Below are 20,257 nucleotides of genomic sequence, written 5' to 3' on the forward strand. Positions count from 1 at the left end.
ATCAGAATGGTTATATTGCTGATTGGAATGATTATAATTGTGCATGATTTTATCGAGCTTATTAGAATAATTTACTAAATGATTAGAATTATTATTTCGTATTTACCGCGCTCGATAAAATCTCGATTCGACCGATTATATTGATTAAATCGTGATTAAAATGTTTAAATCATGATTTAAAAGTTTAAATCGTGATTAAAATGATTAAATCTAATTAAAATGTTTAAATCTCATTAAAATGATTAAATCCTGATTAAAAAGATTAGATCCTGATTAGAATGATTAAATCTCGTTTAAAGCGTGGTTAGATTTTCTAATCTTGATTAATTTTTGTTAAAGTCATTCAACAGTACTAGTCTGTTCTTACTAGTCAGTTTTCTGTTGTACTACCATCGTTTCATTAATTGTAATGTATATATATATTTTAACCAAGTCGAAAATAAACCGTTCATTACTTGTAGCTGATGTCACTGGATTTATTTCGGTATGTGTGCTCTGCTCCGTGTTGCTGTTGAAAACTTCAACAATTTTTTTTAATTTTAATTACCCTGATTTAATCACGATTACCTTGATTTAATCATTTTACTATGATTAATACGCACCCAAAATGGAAGTGACCTGCCCCTCCCGGTAATTTTCACTTATTAAAAAAACAGGATGTAACGCAGCCAGGGTAATAGCATTTGAGCAAAGTATTAATGTTTTATCTTATGCAAATTATAAAGAACAAAGTTTGGTGAATATGACAAAAATTATGAGCATTTATCATAATTATAGTCTTAAATAACTACAAAATACAGTTTTTAATAACTTGAAAACTCATTGCCAATACAAAACTTAAACCATTTATGGTTAGGCTTAGCAATAAAATGTTACCACTCAAAATATTGAGATATTTATTAAAAAAAAAATTTTGAAATGAAAACTTACATACTCAAAAAGTGTAATTACTAATTGTTTGTTACAAACTTCTCCAAATTCAATAATACAGTTGGAAAAAACTTCACTAATGCAAATCCATCGCCATTGAAACGTATGTTAAACTTCCCGCCTCTTTGATAGATTCCGGTTGTTACACCAGCGTTCCAAGCGACGGAAAATCGCTGTCGCGAAAATACATGGGGAGGAAATTCTTTGCCGGGGCCGCTATCGTCGCGAGCAGCGTGAGCGCGTGCAGGGGGCCGTGGTTCAGTCAATAGGAGCGGACATCTCCATAGAAGAGGAGGGGTTAAAAAATTAAGTGGCTCTGCCGAACGGCGGAGACACGAACTGAGTCTAAGCGGACGAATTTTCGTGAAAATAGTTTTTTCTCCGTAATGCTTTTCCTACGGGTATTTGTTTTCCTAACTGTGTTGCAATTCGGAGACTTTTTAATAATATTAGTGTTTGTACTCAACTTTGAATTTTTCATATGATTTTTAGTAAGTTTCCAGGTTTTATTTAAGACTACTTTCATAATTTTCCCTTAATTATTTCGCTCGTAATCTACTTTTAAAATCGACGAAAATTTTAAGGCGAGGAAATGAATTCCCCGCCTTTGGGACCTGTATTTGTGCTAGGCCTCGGTATTGCGCAATGATTTTTAAATTCCAAACATTAAAACCGAGGCCTAGCACAAATATAGGTCTAAAGGCGGGGAATTCATTTCCTCGGCTTAAAATTTTCGTCGATTTTAAAAGTAGATTACGAGCGAAATAATTAAGGGAAAATTATGAAAGTAGTTTTAAATAAAACCTGGAAACTTACTAAAAATCATATGAAAAATTCAAAGTTGAGTACAAACACTAATATTATTAAAAAGTCTCCGAATTGCAACACAGTTAGGAAAACAAAATTAATTCCCGTAGGAAAAGCATTAGGGAGAAAAAACAATTTTCACGAAAATCGTCCGCTTAGACTCAGTTCGTGTCTCCGCCGTTCGGCAGAGCACGGCCGTCTCGAGCAGTGTTTCCACTCTGCGGTAGAGATTTTCGCCTATTTTAGGGGCAATTTTACCAGTTTTCGCCGGTTCTATAGTCGATTTTCGCCGCCGTTTTCGCCGCAATTTCCCCCCATAGATTTACCTTAATTTTTTTAGTGAGTGTCACTGCATATTTTACTTCTCTTTATTTCCAATTTTAGATTTAGGCAAAATTTTTTTATATAAAAAAATACATTTTATTTCTTTAAATGTTACACATTTTTATTGGTATATATAAAAATTGAATGGGCGGTCATAGGGGTCAGAGTAGAGGGACTACAGAGACGACGATTTTTTAGTTTTTCTGACTGAAAATATCGAAAAATATTTTCGCCGCAATTTGCGCCGTTTTCAATGGTTTTCGCCGCTTATTCGCCTTTTCGCCGGTTTTAAAATTTATTGTGCCCACCGAGACAGTTTTCGCCGAAAACGCCCTTTTTCGCCGCAAAGTGGAAACACTGGTCTCGAGATCTGCTTCGCGCTCATAGCGGCCCAGGCCATGGCCAACTTCGCGCGCTCACTACGCTCGCACCAGGCGGCCTACCCAAAGAATTTCAAATCCATGTATTGGCGCGAAATAAAAGTTTGGTTTTTAGTGTCTTCGACGGCCGTCGGGAGCGCTACTTCCGGACCTTAAAGTCGGCTCCTTTTACGATATAAATAACATGGTTTTCTATGGCGCGAAACTTGACCATAATGAGTACATAGTACTGGAAATTATTTAAATATCAGAAAATTGTATTTATTTTATACTTAGGTTATAACTTAAAAGTTCAATTTCCATAAATAACCCCTCAAATACTTCATTACTTAGGTAATTTTTAAATAGTTTGTATGAATAGTTAACCCTTGTTGGATTTTAGATTTGTTGTCTTTTAAAACAATTTTCGCGGCGGGAAATTCGAACACTTGATAATTACTTAGTGCTGATTGATATTTGATTTATGTAAAAAGATATTTATTTCATTTTTCAATTATGATTTAAAGTTGTTACATATCAATAATTTTTGTATATTTTACCCAAAAATGCCTTCGAGTTGCGTTCCCTATGACCCATCTGTAAAAGGCAAAACACCTGGAGTTTCAAATAAATGACAGATCAGAATCGAGCGTTGTATGTTGTTTACATTTTTGTGAAACAGATTACCGTAAAGGTCTTAAATTACGAACGATGGAAAAAACGGCAATACCTACAGTATTCCCACAGTTGTAGCCAACCTGGTCAGTGGCAGTCATATTGCTAGTAGGCCAAACAGGCAAACCCTTATTTAGGCCTAACTCCCAAGAGCGCGGGTGGTGGCACCAGTGTGGGAGTTGATATAAAAGGAGGTAGCAGAGGGAGAGATAGGGCTTTTAAGAGCATAGAGGCAGAGCTGTAGAGTCAGTGGTTAGTAGCAGTCAGAAACTAGTATGGGAGTGGTTAACTCCCTGCTAGTCAGTTGTAGTTTTCCCCCAGTGGCTGCCAGGTTGCATTCTCTTCCCTTGGTGGCAATATCTAAGAAATATTAGTATCTTATTATAATAGGATAGTTATTGTATAGTTCGCTCTAAGGCCTCCGAAGGCATGTTACCCAACCTTCTAGAGTAGAGTGGCTATACAGTATCCAACTTATATGATACCAAATGCGTTGAGTACAGAGCCTGACACGCAGCGAACCACTTTAACATTGGCAAGTTTGGCTTACATAGCTGGTTTTGTGGTACAGAAAATGGGGCAAGCTGAATTTTGTAGCTTGTGTTTCGAGTGCATTTCCGGACCCTTCTCAAATTCAACACTTTTAGACTTTATTAAAACAGCCGACAGAGGAGGTATAAGTTACCCAAATAAGGATTTTATAATGTTTCATTGAGGCAGCACTTCCTTATTTTCGAGAATCAGCAAGAATTAGCGAAAATATTGAATCTCCCGTGTTGCTGAAACTTACCAGGTGTCCAATTTTGCATTGCAATTTTAATGTCCCTCATGCCTCGATATCTGCCAAATTTATCTGTGACAAAATAATACCACCCATAGTTGATAACATAACTAGGACAATTTGATTTGAGAAAGTAAAGGAACTAGTTTACAAACCTCAATCGAGAAAACTTCTGAAAATGTAAAGGTCTTTCATTTTCATTATGGATTTTCATATTTTGATCACCATACACCAGTGATACTTCATTGTTTTCCAGGATTCTTTCATATCTACCATTCATAATTACCAGTTTTCATTCATATCTACCAGTATTCAAAATTTTCATATTGAAATTAGTTAATATGTTATAAAATAAGTATTTAAATGATTCCCTTTTAAAAATGTATTTTTATTACAGTTGCTTATTTTAGTTTTTAACTAATTAAGGAAAACGAACTAAGTTTGGATTACTATTTTGTTATGGCATAACTAATTATATTATATTAGGAAAACGAACTAAGTTTGGATTACTATTTTGTTATGTAGGCATACGTTATAAATTTTCATATTGAAATTAGTTAATATGTTTAAATGATTCCCTTTTAAAAATGTATTGAAATTAGTCAATGTTTAAATGATTCCCTTTTAAAAATGTATTTTATTACAGTTGATTATTTTTTATTATAGAAAACACTAAATGTGTTACCACCTGACACTAAAAGCAATGAAATACGATGGTACTCTAGCCTTTGGTAGTTATAGCAGGTAACGTTTGGGTGGACGTAGAACTTCAGCTATATCCACGGGATGTCGCTGCAGCATCGTTCTACGTTCACAGCCCGTGTAAGCAGCCCGCCGTGCTACGTTCACGGGGTGTGAGAGTAGCAATTTTGGCTAGATCCACGGGGTGTGGATGTAGACACTCTCATTCAGACTTACCAGTTTTCATTCACATCTACGAGTATTCATATAATCATATTTACCAGCGTTCATTCATATCTACCAGTATTCATACTTTTTTACCAATGTTCATTCATATCTACCAGTATTCATACTTTTTTACCAATGTTCATTCATGTTTTCGTTCATTATCACTGTTATTCCAACTATATATGTCTCTAAAATTTAATGAAAAAATGCAATTATTAAATTTTACGTCAAACAAATTATTTCATAAAAATATTAAAAGTATTTTTATGCTCATTACACTAAAATTTTAGTTGCATCACTTTAAATATCAGTTTAATTGTTTATCTACTTGCCATCAAATAGTTTAAAATCCAAACCAAAACGTTTGATGAAAAATTCCACATGTCGGTTTGTTTACATTCCATTCTAAACACGTGATTTTCACTGGCGTCTGAGCGGTGGCACTTTTGGAAATAGTAGATCTCGGCGCGAAAAATGAATTAGAAAATTTTTAAAAGGGTTGTAAATCATGGAAAAAGGTTTATTCTACCTCTGACATCGACGAATATATCGAATAGTTTTCAATAAATTCCTTAAAGTAACGAAAAACCATAATCGTTCCATTCGATTCTATGCTAATAGTTAGGTCCGGAGGTGGCTCCAGCGCCTCCGTAGCGGCAAAGAACGAATTTCGCTATTTTTGATCTTTTGGGTAGGCCGCCTGGTGCGAGCGTAGTGAGCGCGCGAAGTTGGCCATGCCCAGGCAAAGATTTCCTCTCCTATGTATTTCCGCGAATACCTTCTTTTAACACTAGGAGCGCTGTCTGAGCCCCCCCCCTTAAATGTAAAAAATTAGCGGGATATTTAATAGTTTTCTATGGCGGTAAATTCAACTAGTTAATCCTTTTTGCATTGTTTTTCAAAAACTTCTGGAAAGTTTGGGATATACATCTTATGATTTGATCTTTATCTAATAAGTTTTCATTTAAAACATTTATTTAATTAAAGTAATATGCTTATATTGAGTTTTATTAGTTAATTGCTAAGCCTAACCAAAGTTTCTTTTGTTTTTCACAATTTTCAAACCAGTATTCGCATTTTTTATCAGAATTTTAAATAAATAACCACAATATTATTCATATTATTTAATAAATACCTTTATTATTCTTTAAATTAAGTTCACATTTCTCAAACTTAAGTTTTAAAATATTGCCTATTTTTAATTTGCAAAAATGCCCACCACAAAAATTTGTTGTGTTCCATTTTGTGAATCTAAGAAGAATATCAATGTATAATTTCATCAGTTTCCAGTTGATGAAAGTTTATGCAAATTATGGACTAAGAACATATCTAGAAAAGATTTTGGGGTCAATCAAGCTTACGCATCACGCAAGATTTGTTTGTAGTGGGACATTTTAAGGAAAGTGATTACTATCAAGGTCTAAAGATCCGCAAATTAAAGAAAATATTGACAAAGGAAACATATGAATCTATAATATCTATTAGAATAACTTCATTGTCTACAATATCTTGCGTGTCATACCTCCTTAAATCTGGTTTCCAGTTTGTCTTGACAAGAAATTTAACGAGCGATGCTATTGAAATGTTTTTCAGCATTCTCAGGAAAATGGCTGGAGGGAATAACATGCTTGATGCAAGAGAAACTATATTCAGTTTAGAATCCTACCTTAAGAGAGGCACTATATCATTAACAAAACCTAAAACATCTAACGTTCCCCAAGACAGCTTCACAGATCTATCAGCCATGATTGATACTAGACTCGATGGATTTTCAACTATTTTTAACGGCAATTAAGTTACGTTACCATCTGAAGTTATGAGTACCCAGATACACAGAGATGCACCTTACGGCTAGCAAGTATCGCATACTTGGCTGGTTATGTAGTACAAATCCTAGAGGAAAAACATTTTTGCGAATTGTGCCTTGAAAATGTATCACAGCCTAATTCTGACTCACCATTAGTTGGATTGATAAAATTGTTCGACAGAGGAAACCTTAGGTATCCGCAGCAAAGCTTTATCATGTTAATGGCTATAGTAACAACATTCATAGAGAGAGCTGTACCCTATCTCCGGGATTCACCTGCCATTTTAAAAAAACATTGAAATCCACTTGTGGCCAAAAATTGCTCTATGCCCTTACATCCAATGTGATTTGAATAATAATCACCGAATGAAATTGCTGATTTAATTTGTTGAAAGGTCGTACTTCCAATTATCACAAATATTACCAAAACTCTGTCCGCAAAATTTGAGAAAGTGAAAGAACTTGTGCATAAGCCTCTTTCTTAAAAAGTACTCAAGTTGTAAATTTTAGTTTTCTAAATTTTTAGTCGTGTATCATTCAGTGGGAAATTCACATTGGTTTATTATATTTATCAGATTTAAATACCTTCCAAGTTTCCATCACTATTTTCATTCATAGTGATCTTCCAAGTGTCAGTTAGTTAATTAAAATTCATTTATTTCACTACTTTAATTAAAATAAATTAAATAAAAGGCCTCTGGAAGTTACTACATAGCAAAATTACAGCTGTAAGGAGAACAACGTGTTTATTTATTTATTTTATTTATTTATTTATTAACAGAAAAATATCTACCAAGCCAGCAAGGCTTTTGTGTAGATTTCAAATACATATGCGTGAAACAGATACAATAGGATAAACTATACAGAAGGTGAGATCATAACGCGCGGTTAAAATGCTCATTTAAAAGTGCACGGAATTTAGAGAGGGAGGGTTCGGATACAATAGATTGGGGAAGGGCATTCCAGTCATTGATTACAGAATTAGAGAATGAGTTTAAACGAACAGTTGTGCTTGCCCTGGGTTTTGATAATTTATAAGAGTGGCCTCTAGTACGAGAACCCTCATTTAAAACAAAAAAATCAGAAAAGTTGTGCACGAGACTTTTATGGAAAAAATTGTGTAAAAGGCATAAGTTAGTTATTTTGTGGCGAATAATGACTGGAAGAATGGACAGGGATTGTAAGCGCGACGGGGCTGGTAGCTTATCAATTTTAGTAGCTAATTTGGTAAAACGGTTTTGAGCCTTTTGCAATGTTATGTTTACATTTATATACAGAAAACGTAGACGGCGACTTCTGGCTCCAGAATGACTAAATTTTAATAACGTTTTTCAAAACTTTACTTTGCGTTAAAAAATCTCAAGAGGTGTTTAACTTTTTTATTATTAATTAACTTAAATATTACTAAAAAAATATTTTACAAAAAATTACACATTACGCGATAATAATTGAAATTCCAAAGTTCCGCGCAGTTCCTCCCATTCGATAACATGGCTGCGAATTTTCTCAAGGGGGGGCTAGACTAGCGCCAGAAAACGATGTGAGAAGTTTTTGAACTAATTTCCCATACGCGATTTTCGTACGATCGCCTGGGCCGCTATGAGCGCGAAGCAGATCTCGAGACGTTTTTGTCTTTCACTCATCCACATTTTCATAGTAATTATTATTATTCGCGGTTCTCAACACAACATATTTGGTGCCGAAACCCGGGAAGACAGGAAGCTTTAGATCGGATACTTGGGAAAAGTAATAGGCGTGTTGAATCGAGTCAAGGGACTACGCGGTCAGAAAAATGTCGAATTTAGAGCGTTTGAAGGTCAAACGGGAGAAAATTAGAGACAAAGCGAAAGGTTACATAGCCGAATTGAATACGCAACTTGGGGAACCGAGAACGGACGTGGATGCGCTAACACAGTTAAGAAACCAGGTGAACCAGCGGAAGGAGGTGGCTAAAACGTTAAAAACGTTGGACGACAAATTTGAGGACGAAGTGGAACTGGCAGATTTATCCAACGCGGTGGATGAAGCTTTCGAGTTTAATAGCGAGATTATCACAGCGATTACAAATGCGGAACTTCAGCTAAATAATGTTCAGAATTCTAAGGAACGTTCGTTTCCACCATCGGACAGTGAATCTGGAGAAGATGGCGACTCCAGCGGACGGGAAGGACGGTACAGCAGCCGCGCACCAGGGCGTTCGGTACGGCGGGAAATAACAAGACCATCGGTTAAACTACCCAAGCTTACCATCAACAAATACGACGGATCAACATCCACCTGGCAAGACTTTTGGATGAGTTTAGAGTCCATACACGAGTCATCATTACGGACAACGGATAAGTTTAATTACTTGCATTCATTGTTAGAGGGAAAAGCGCCAAGAACAATAATGGGCTTAGCTCAGACCAAAGAAAATTACAAGGCCGCTATCAAACTCCTGACGGACAGATATGGAGACGCTAACGCATTAGAGGACGAGCTCACAGAGAAGCTATTAAATTTGACTCCAGTAAGAAGAGCTCCCGACATCGGGGCGCTTAGACAATTGTTTGACACAATTGAAGTTCAAATTAGGGGACTAGAATCCTTAGGCGTAATGACTCGGTGTTATTTATTTATTTATGTATTTATTGCAATAAAAAAAACCACGAAGCTAGGATAGCTTATATGTAGCGGTAAGTCCAAGAGGACCAAGACAATACAGTAGGTATATACTAAATAATAATATTAATAAAAAGGGAGAAAAGAAGGAATAAATATAAAAAAATAAGAATAGGTATATTACAGGGAACTATGTTCGTAATACCAAAGAGTATAAAAACTACGTAGTTTTTATACTCTTTGGTAATACTATGTTAAAAGATGTTCACGCACAAAAAATTTGAATCCGCGACGCGTGGTGCAGGCAAAAGCATCTTTTGGCAGAGAGTTCCAATGATTAACAGTTCGAACAGCGAAATGCCATTGACGGGTGGTAGTGAGGACCCGAGGTTTTATTATTTTAGCTCCATTGCTTCTTGTTCTGCGCAAGGGTTCGAGTTTAAAAAGCAGAGGTGGGCAAAAATTGTGAGCGAATTCTGAAATCAACGCTCAGACCTTTTTAATTTGAGTGATCAAGTAAGCTAGTGCTCAATACTGGCGATGCAATTTTCTCTCTCTTAAACTGAACCAGCTCAGGCCGAAAGCCGTGAAATTCTCTCAGTCACTGATCGTTCACGGTGCGTTGAGCGAAATCGGCTGATCGACACGCTAGCCTGCTCAATTTGAAGCGCCACGTCCTCCAGCGGTGGGATAATTCGTTCACTAGAAAGCGCTGACGGCGGGCTGAGTGAGATCGTGCCGAGAGAAGCGGCAGTTTTTTAACATCGGAATTTCTCAACCCACTGAGCGACGGGATAGTCTTTCTTCTGGAATTCGCTCACAGCGCGGTGAGAAAAAATTATACAAATAATATTTTATTGACGATTTTTTTTATTCAATGTACTTTTTTATGAAATAATTTATAAGAAATGAAACTTTTTTCTCACAGCACTTTGAGCGAATTCCGGGAAACAGTCTACCCCGTCGTTCAGTGGGATGAGAAATTCCAATGTTAAAAAACTAGCGCTTCTCTCGGCGCGATCTCACTCAGCCCGCCGTCAGCGCTTTCTAGTGAACGAATTATCCCGCCGCTAGGGGAAGCGGTGCTTAAAATTGAGCAGGCCAGCGCCTCGATCGGCCGATCTCGCTCACCGCGCCGTGAAAAATCACTGACTGAGCGAACTAATCGGCGATCACCCTGAGCTGGCTCAATTTATCTTTCTCGCTTAAGAAGAGCAACCGACCTTCGTATTTGAAGTGCTCACTCGTTTCGAGAGGATTTTCAAAAATGAACGCTCAATGAAATATAGATTTTATTCTGGTCTTTAGACCTTAACTACAATTCCAACCTAGTATCAGTTTAAGGTCTAAAGACCAGAATAAAATCTATAAACCTTGAACTGTATTGTTTTCACTCAACTCCTCAATTTATTAGCACGGTTATCCCGAATAATATAAATTTCGATGTAACGGCGGACGAGTGATTCTCGTTAATTTATTTGCGCGGGAGTGGCGAAATTTAAAGAACTGTAGATCCCTCCTACAACAATCGGCACGATTTTCCAAAAATTTTCGCCCAAATCGAAAGCAGTCGTTATAACGTGGCGCAGTCGGCAGGATAACCGATTTTAAGCTGTTGAATCACAGAGAGAGTGAAAATTTTACAGTGTTAAGATGTTATAATTGTTAAGAATTCTGAACAGTAATCGTAGTTAAGAGGTTAAGTTACTTTGTGTCGATGCTCCGAGTGGAAAGGCCCTAGACACGCGTGAAAAGTAACGTTAGTAATTAATGCGCAGTGTACCGAACTATTTGTGTAGATCCTCTATCTTTAGTATCCCTGAACTGAACGCACTCAAGTTGCTATTGCTTTCAGTGTGTTAAGGACGTTTAGTGTTAAGACTTTATGAAAGTGTCGTGTATCAAATTATAAGCAACCCGTGCAAGTGTTACTATTGTGACCTATTGGTTCTCTAACTAAGCATATACGAAAAAAAAAACAAAAACCTTTAAAAACTTTCTTGTTAAATTGTCTTAAGTATTGATACAAATTGTGTAGACCCACGAGCTTTATTTCCCCTAAACTCTAATAGGGCCACAATATGTATAATTTTTCTAATGTGTAATTTGTTTAACCGTAACAATGTCTTGGAGAGCTCGACCAGAGCCATTCTCTCCATCTAGTTCACCTCCTAACAATGTCAACATACCCCTAGAAAATCAGGCACATTTTATGAACAATCCTATGGCGCAAGCAAGTGTATCTAGTGATTTAGTCCGCTGTCTAGAACAATTAGAACTTTCTGATAGTGATCGAAATCACGCTCGTAATATATTTCGACGAAGGGAAGGGATAAATACTCCAAGATTACCTAATTACCTTGGGAGAAGAGGGACGGAAGCTGTTAGTAGTCCAGTAATTACTACGCCACAGACCACAGAATCCCAAACCCATCTTGTTACGACTAGTATCCAATTTACCGCACCTCCGCTAGGTAGTTTCCCAAGCGTTAAACAGAGTACGCCTTTTGTGCCTATTACTACATACCAAGGCCCGGTGGGTACACGTGTTGCACCGACAGTTGCGAGTTATTCAGGTAATTGTGGAATTCCCAGCTCGATTACTCAATTAAGCCAACCAAATTATCCCGTAGTTTCGCAAAGTAGTGTAGCTAAGAACTTGAGTATAGTGCCCCACCCTTGCCACAATTTTTTCAACAGGTGAACCCTCCACCTGGTTATCAACAAACCAACCCATCCCAGCCACCTAATTTATCCCAGTTCAGTAATCCACAACCAATGCCCCCGTATTTGGTATACCCCACGTCTATCCCTAGAACTAGTAATGTATCAAGCTATTTAGGCAACCCGCAATACTCAGCCCATAATAGACCGGTTATACCCTCTGTTGTACCAAGCCAAACTCAACCACAATTACTACAGCCATCAGTTGCCCCTAGTCAAAGTTACTGGCAAGTGCCTGTTTCAAGACCTCCTAAAATCCCTCATATTAGGTTTAGTGGGGATGAACATTCCGATCCTAAAGACTTTAAAGATAGTTTACTCGAATACCAAGACGCCATGCACATATCCGAAGATGATCTACTTAGAATCCTACCACTATTATTTGAAGGTCAAGCCAAGACCTGGTACCGTAGAAATAGAGCTATGATCCAGTCCTGGAGAGACTTTGAAACCCTCTTTGACCAGCAATTTCTTACAGGCTTTTATAATAATAAAATCTGGTGTCGCATTTACGAGTCCCGACAAAAAGTTGGAGAATTGGCAGAGACGTATGTAGAAAAGTTGATAGCCTTATATAATCAGCTATCCGATACTAATCGTCCTTCGGAAATCATGATTATACAACAGATTCGAATGGGTCTCTTACCAAAATATAATGCTTTATTACAGTCTAATGCAATGTATACCTTACGAGATTTACAGATGGCCGTCATGAATGCTGAACCAATCGTACAAGCATTTGGAGGTCCTGAGCCTTACCAACCCTCGGCAAGGACCAGGCCACATATTGGGTATACTACTAACCAACAATTGCAAAGACCGCCTAGAGTAGCTGGAGCCTGCTATCGATGTGGATCAACTGAGCACTACAGTCGCTACTGCCCAGAGAATGCAAAGCCAATACAAGCAAACGGGGACCCACGAATTTCGTCCCTCCAAGAAATGTCCAATCAACGAATGGAAGTAGTCTCACCTCAACCAACGCCAACTATGCCAGCAGGATTCCTAGGGAATTCAGAACCAGAGTTGCCAGTAACCAGTATAATGGTACTACAGGAGCCACTTCAGGTTAAAGAGAGGACTGCAATTAAGGAATACCAACACTCAACTTATTCGCTATCTCGAGTGGGCGTTGCACTAGAAGGCAGACCAGAACTCAGTAAACCAAACAATGACTAGACCAGGGCTGTCAAACCTCATGAAACCCACTCGCCGATAATACGTGAAACAACTGCAGAAGATCCAGTAGTTCCGGATCCAGTCCAAACTACTACGATTCCCCAAACAAAAGCAACGGATTGTGACAATCAACCATTGGACTTCATTACTAGGTCAATAGACCAAATCAATCCATACTCTTTGGACAATCTACGTCACGAACGAAAACCAAAAACTGATACTTATGTAGAAACTCTTACTACAAAGTCATCAGAAAGACCAATTTTAGAACGTGAAACTGTCAACAAAATACCCTCACCACCAACTGATTCTCGAAAACCTACAGTTGCCTACTCTGGAGACTTTGGTAACGGTACTGAAATTACTAAAGATCAAACTAATGAAGTTTTTGTTTTCAAGGGTACTATCCCGACCCGTTCTATGAACATTTCTAGTTCGGTTACATCAAGTAACCCGTTTTCCATTCCTTCGATTATAAATCCGCTTATAATCGAGTCTACCATCAAGCGAGGAAAGGAGTTACTTCAGGGAAAGCGTAACGAAGGTAGCCCTTACGTAGCTGTGTATCTAAACAACCAACCGATTCCAGCACTTGTGGACACCGGATCGCAGCTTTCCTATATCGGCACTGAAGTCTTCAAGAACTTATACCCGAATTATCCTATTTACGAGTTGCCTAGAAGCAGGTCTCAACTAGCCACTCAACATGTATACGCAGAGAAAGCAGGACCAGTAACCAGGGCGATGCAACTCACCGGTCCAAACGGACCAACGCTTCAGTTTGCTTTCTACCTGTTGAAAGAGTCATCCTTTCCTATCATACTAGGATACGACTGGTTGGTCGAGATGGGAGCCTGTTTGGATTGCAGATCCAGTAACCTCATCATTCGATTTAATGGAAATCAATTGATTATCCCACTAACAGCTAGAGACCATGCAAAGAAAACAACCACGCCAGAGCCGGGCACCGACAATTTCACCGATGCCAAGAAAGAACAAATAACGTATTCCAATAACTCTGAACTAACTAGTGTTTCTATTCCAACTCCAGAAGAGCTCGGTACCACAACCACCACGGAAAAGCCGACGAACACAATGATTACCGCTATATCATCATCGTCTGACGGCCGGAACCATAATTTATGTCTACCGACGGAACAGGCCGGGCTAATATCGACGACTACCTGCTTTCAAACAACTGTTCCTCCTCTTACGATTCGAGCAAAATCAGAGACCGACGAGAATAATCAATGGAAACCAGAAATAGATCCTGGACCGAGGCTTTACAGCATCACCACTGGCGTTTTTCCCGTGCCAACCCGTCATCCAAACTTTACGGTCCAGACATCAACAACCAAGTCGTTTTGTGACTATGACTCCGATAAAACCTTCGAAACTAATGAATTAACAAAGCAAACAGTTAAACTCTTACAGAAGGCAATAATTACCAAATGGCCAGATAGACCTCCAGAACCACTACCAAACAGATTAGGTAAGAAGGACTTCTCAATACCTCTTCCTAACGAAACTTTCTTTTTTCAAGGTGCATATAAATCACCGGGAGCTGAACTTGCACTGAGGATTCCCTTGCCTCAGGAAGTTCCTTTTCTAGCCCCAACTAATCGAGCAACGTATAGCGCAGAATCTCTCAATCTTGGTGTGAGGACTCCCTTGCCTCACCCATACGATTGCTTGGATCGAAGTGAAAGCGTTTTTACCAGAAAAAGCCAGAATCAATCACGGGAATCTGAATCAGAAAATGTCAAAGCATCCAGCTTTTTCCGGAGCTCTTCCAACCGGGATGATGGACGATTAACCCACCCTAAGAGTTATAGAGACAACTCCACTTCTACTATACTGATGAAGACCATGCCAACCACGATTTCTGCACCCCACATATCCCAAAACCAACCCTTGGCTTTGGATAGTGCGACGACGAGCGCAGTACACGTTTTGGGACCAGAAATACGGCTGTTACCTAAAAGACAACGGAACTTTTACCACCGTCCAACAAATCCTTTATCAGAGACAACGCAACCCTTCGCGAGAGTTGAACCGTGCAGCAGCAACACTGAAACAAGCGAAGTTACTTACCGATGAACTGTTACTCCATCCGGACGACATTATCGCGGAATTCGCCAAACTAACCATCTCTAACCAAGACACAAACCAACCCGAGGATGTGAACGATCCAGTGCTACCAGCAGAGAGTCGTCACAAACGGAAACGAAAGCCGAAACAGATCGACAAATCCAAATTGGATTTTACGGAGAAGATACGACAGTGCCAACTGGATGGGGGACGCTCGACGCAAACCAGGCGCTATTGGGAATGCCACAGCTCCTTCGGCGACGATCCCAAGTATACCGAGATGGTACGTCGCCATTATTGTAAGACATGCCAAGACTACGGCCACGTCGACAGCGAATGCCGTCCATCAAAAGCTGTTCCCAAGGTCAAAGGAAAGCCGTCACAATCCACCCAAACCATCAACGCGAAGGATCCGAGAAAAAAACCATTCTTTCAACATCTATATCCGCCTTCCCCACCACCTGGCAGGAACCAAAGATCCATCAACAGACCATATGACTGAGAACCTCAAAGTGAACTTCTAATTTTTGTGTGTTTTGTTTGAACAATCGGCTCCATAAACAAGGAGAATGTTATCAAGAGTTTTTCTGTTACAAAGTTGCGAAATCGTTATTGTTTTTGTTTGGAAAGTTCGGGACGAACTTTTGAAGGGAGGGGGCTATATAACGATTTCAACCAATTTCGGTCAAAAAATTGTAATATTTCCGTAATTTTTGGTTTAAATATGCACGACAGACAAAAGTCACCCTAATTCTAGTTGAAAACCCCGGGCTTGAACTATAGACCGCAAACCTGGCGCCATCTATAGTTCAAGCCGGGTGTTCTATTCAAGGTCAGGAAAGACCACCTTTGTTTCCCCCCCCCCCTTATTATCTTTAAATTATATTTTTTAAGTCAACACGGGGGCAGTATATAAAGCCGTCCCGGTCATATTAAATTTAGAGAATCAAGTATTGGAGACGACTCGAGAGGCTGTCGGACTGCCCAGAGGGACCGGTGGAAAGAGAGCCCGGGGCCAAAGTACAGTTGAGAGTCCATGTGTTTGTTCGATTCAAAGTGAATTATTAACGTTATTGTGTTTGAACCATATTGTGTTAAGTGCGTGGTCAAGACCGAAGGCAAAAGACCGGAAGAACAACGTAAGACTATTTTTTCATTTAAATTGTGATACTTGAAAAGTGTGATACTGAAAAGTGTATGTTAATGGTTAAATAATTATTCAGTGGCTACAATAAGATAATTGTTAGAAACGTACTTAACTACAATTCCAACCTAGTATCAGTTTAAGTACGTTTCTAACAATTATCTTATTGTAGCCACTGAATAATTATTTAACCATTAACATACACTTTTCAGTATCACACTTTTCAAGTATCACAATTTAAATGAAAAAATAGTCTTACGTTGTTCTTCCGGTCTTTTGCCTTCGGTCTTGACCACGCACTTAACACAATATGGTTCAAACACAATTAACGTTGTTATAAAGTTATTGACGTCAATTTTTTTACTACAACATTTTACACTTTTGTAAATTTTTTTTAACAACATTTTACGCTTTTGTGAATTATATTGAATTTAAAATTAATTAATTATTTTTATGTAAAATGCGATCGGTAGCAGAAATCGATCCCGGGTCACCTAGTTTTATTTACTGCGTAAAAATAACTATATTTGTCTTTATAAAAGATGTCTTTAGTTTCTGATTTATTTTAATTTGTTTAATCTCTTTATTTTCTGGTTATTTTCTGGTTGAGATAACGAGTGTTTTTTATTTACCTTTTCTTGGTATTATTGGTGTTGGTAGGTTTTTTCACGTCCATAGTACGCTGTTATCTATTATTTTTACCTCTCCGAGGGGACTTTGTACCCTAGGAGGGGTTATACAACCACCGTGTCTGTCTGTCGGTCTGTGGGTCTGTCTGAGGTCTGTCTGTGGGTCTGTCTGTCTGGCCTGCGAACGCGTTCGCATTTTCGGGGCAAAGGGTAATCACTGCGAACGCAGTTTCTTAGAATCAGGGAAAAGGTTTTTCCAAAAGCGCCCTCTTTTTGTCATTGGGTGTAGTATAATATTTTAATCGGCCGGGATTTGAACCCGAGCCCTCTTGAACGACAGGTGAACGTTTTACCGCAGAACCACGGATACAGTTAAGCTTCATTGAAAATTAAAAACTCTTCCGAGGAGAGGTATATTTTGGCTTGCCAACTTGTTTAAGAGTAATAACGTTTTGGTATTGTCAAGGTTTGTGAGAAATCGTTAATTTTTCGAGGAACCTTTAAGTTGTCGGCATGTACGTCGTTGTCTAATGTTTGATTAACTTAGTCACATATTCGGAATTTATTTAACGAATTCTTTTAACGGCTTAAAATGTGTGATATAATTTTATTAATCGGGTGATACCGGTTTGACGTGTCTTCAATATTTAGACAAGTCGCTTTTTCGTGCTTTGTAGGGTGTGTTCGTTTCTTGCTATTAGAATTGTATGTTAATACAATGCTATTAGTGTGGGTGTTTGGATTGACTTTTGCTTAAATTGTAAGTTAATTTGTTGATTGCGTTGTTTATTTTTTCTATTGGTTACCTTTGTTTTGAAGCCTAATTGATTAAGTTAGTATTATATATTTGAATATTAAAAATTGCGGTAGTATCGAGCGGGGTTTGAACTCGACTCCTTCCGCATGAAAGACAGGCGTTAAACCACGGAACCGACGACGCTCCTTCCACTATGCAGTTATTCAGTTACTTAGATGGAACGAATTTAAGTTTTACGTTACGCGATTTCAAAGTATAATAGCGTTAGTTGCTCTCGAAATATTTTATTAAATATTTTAAATTAAACTCGCTTGTTTCGTCTGAGTCATTTAATCCGTCGCAGGAGGTTTATAATTCCACCGAGGAGAGGTTATATTTGGGGCTTGACCCACTTGTTTTATTTGCTTTATCTTAAATATTAGACTATCGATTTCAATTAAGATATATAGTTTTAATGTTCGGGTTTAACCTTGAAGCAGTTGCTAGACATCGATAAATGAAATGTTCGGTGCACTCAGGGGCGTTCTAGAATAGTTTCACCACAAATATGAAATAAATTTAGGCCTATTATAAAATTCAGAAAACAGCTAACATCAACTTCGGATATCCTTCTAACGTCCTGCAAAGTTGGTGGTTTTGTAGATCTATTTCGTATGTGAGGTCGACATCATTCTATCGGATATCACAGTTTTAATGGATATTTTGGATATAAAATGAACATACAATCAGAAACTGAGTTATTTTATAAGGTTCCATAAACATCCAGTAGATATAATTTTTTGATTGGATATACAGGGTGTCCACTAAAAAACGATCCAGGGCCAATATCTCAGAAACCGTTTTCTCTAGGAATTTGAAATTTTTATGTTATGTAGCACGTGCAGGGTGCCAAAGAAGAATGATAACCTTGATGACCTTGAACCATGTCTTCAAGGTCATCCAAAAACTATCTCGAGAACCGTAAGTGCTAGAAAGTTGGTTCCAATTAGAAACGTGTTCCGCGTCACGTTTTATGCCTACTTAGCGTGAACATGATCGGATTCGACCAATAGTAATTCGATAAAATTGTTACCAAAATCACAAAGGTCGTAAAAGGGAAAATTGCAAGACAGCGCTAATAACTCCAAAAAACAAGTCGTGCTACATTATCGAAATTTGCTAGAAAATCGCATCATGATAGGATATTTTAATATATGGAAAATTGTACGACCTTGAACCATGTCTTCAAGGTCATACTAAAATTATCTCGAGAACCATTAGGTTTAGATCAAAAATTCCAATTAGAAAGTTGTTCTTCGTCACATTTTATGTATTAATAACTTTAAATTATAATTTTTTTAAATAATTGTTTTTGATTAATTGAAGTTTTGCACAAGGGGGGACCCTTAGAATTTGTCATTTTCGCATGTTATTTTACATAGACATTTTCTTATTTTATGTTGTCAAAAACATTTTTGGTTGCCATGGCAAAACGGAAGCCCAGCGTAACTTTTCCCTTTAACGGGTTTCATGTTACATCTAGGTCTAACAATCCCCCAACTTTGAACCAAATCGGTGAGAACCACCTCGGGTCGTCTCCTAGTGCAAATTATGATGACCTTGAATCATTAATTCAAGTTCATTCAAAATTTATCTCGAGAATCTAAAGGGATTATAAGAATGGTTCCAATTATAAAAATGCGCGCCAAAGTTTTTTTATAGTAAAATTACCTTTTACCCGAGGTAAATAAATCAATAAAACTCCAAATAAGCGTGAATTAATTGATTAACGGGAAATGGGAAAAAACAAAAATGATCAGCTAGGCTAATACCCAAGTCACCACTACAAGCGTAAGTCATCTTGCGACTTATAAAGCCTTTTAACCAGTGGCCGGGTTAAAGAGCGTAGGAGGGTGGTGGCCAGCCCATCATGCCACGCGATCTAACCGACAGCTCCCTACACCTACTATTACCTTGCTTTACTATATTAGTTCCCTTCCACGTGCGCGAAGCTAAAAGTTTTATTTGTAGCAGAAACAATAATGTGGCACGTAATCAGGTACAAATATTGATTTGACTATACAAACTATAAGGTTAACTTCCCGTAGCACTGTAGTGCCATCTTTCCCATTGAGCCCATTGGGCCAGGGCCAAGGGCCACGAGTTCGAGGGGAGCCCCTCAGGCTCAAAACAAAACCATTCAACATTGAAAATGTATTTTTGCAATAATGACTAAGCGAAGGAAAGGTTTATCTTGACCCGATTTTTTTATATCAATCAAACATTTTATCGCTACCGGTGGGCTCTGTCACATATTTTGTTTGAGCTGATTTCTACCTTCGCTAATTTGTTTTCTAACACCAACAGTTTTCCGTACAGAGCCAATTTTTTAGGCTGACTATGAGTAAAGTGCGAAGTCGACGTCAGACGACCTTGAAGTAGGACCGTGCAAGATATTTTCCACTATTTGATTCGACTAAATTATAACGTTAAATTTCGGGTTTACTATTCCCACCGACGAATCGAAGTTTTGTTATTAATATTCTAAAATACCAAAAAAC

The sequence above is a fragment of the Leiobunum rupestre genome, chromosome 8, assembly GCF_980474605.1.
Source record: "Leiobunum rupestre chromosome 8, qqLeiRupe1.1.hap1, whole genome shotgun sequence".
In the NCBI taxonomy this organism is placed as follows: Eukaryota; Metazoa; Arthropoda; class Arachnida; order Opiliones; family Sclerosomatidae; genus Leiobunum; species Leiobunum rupestre.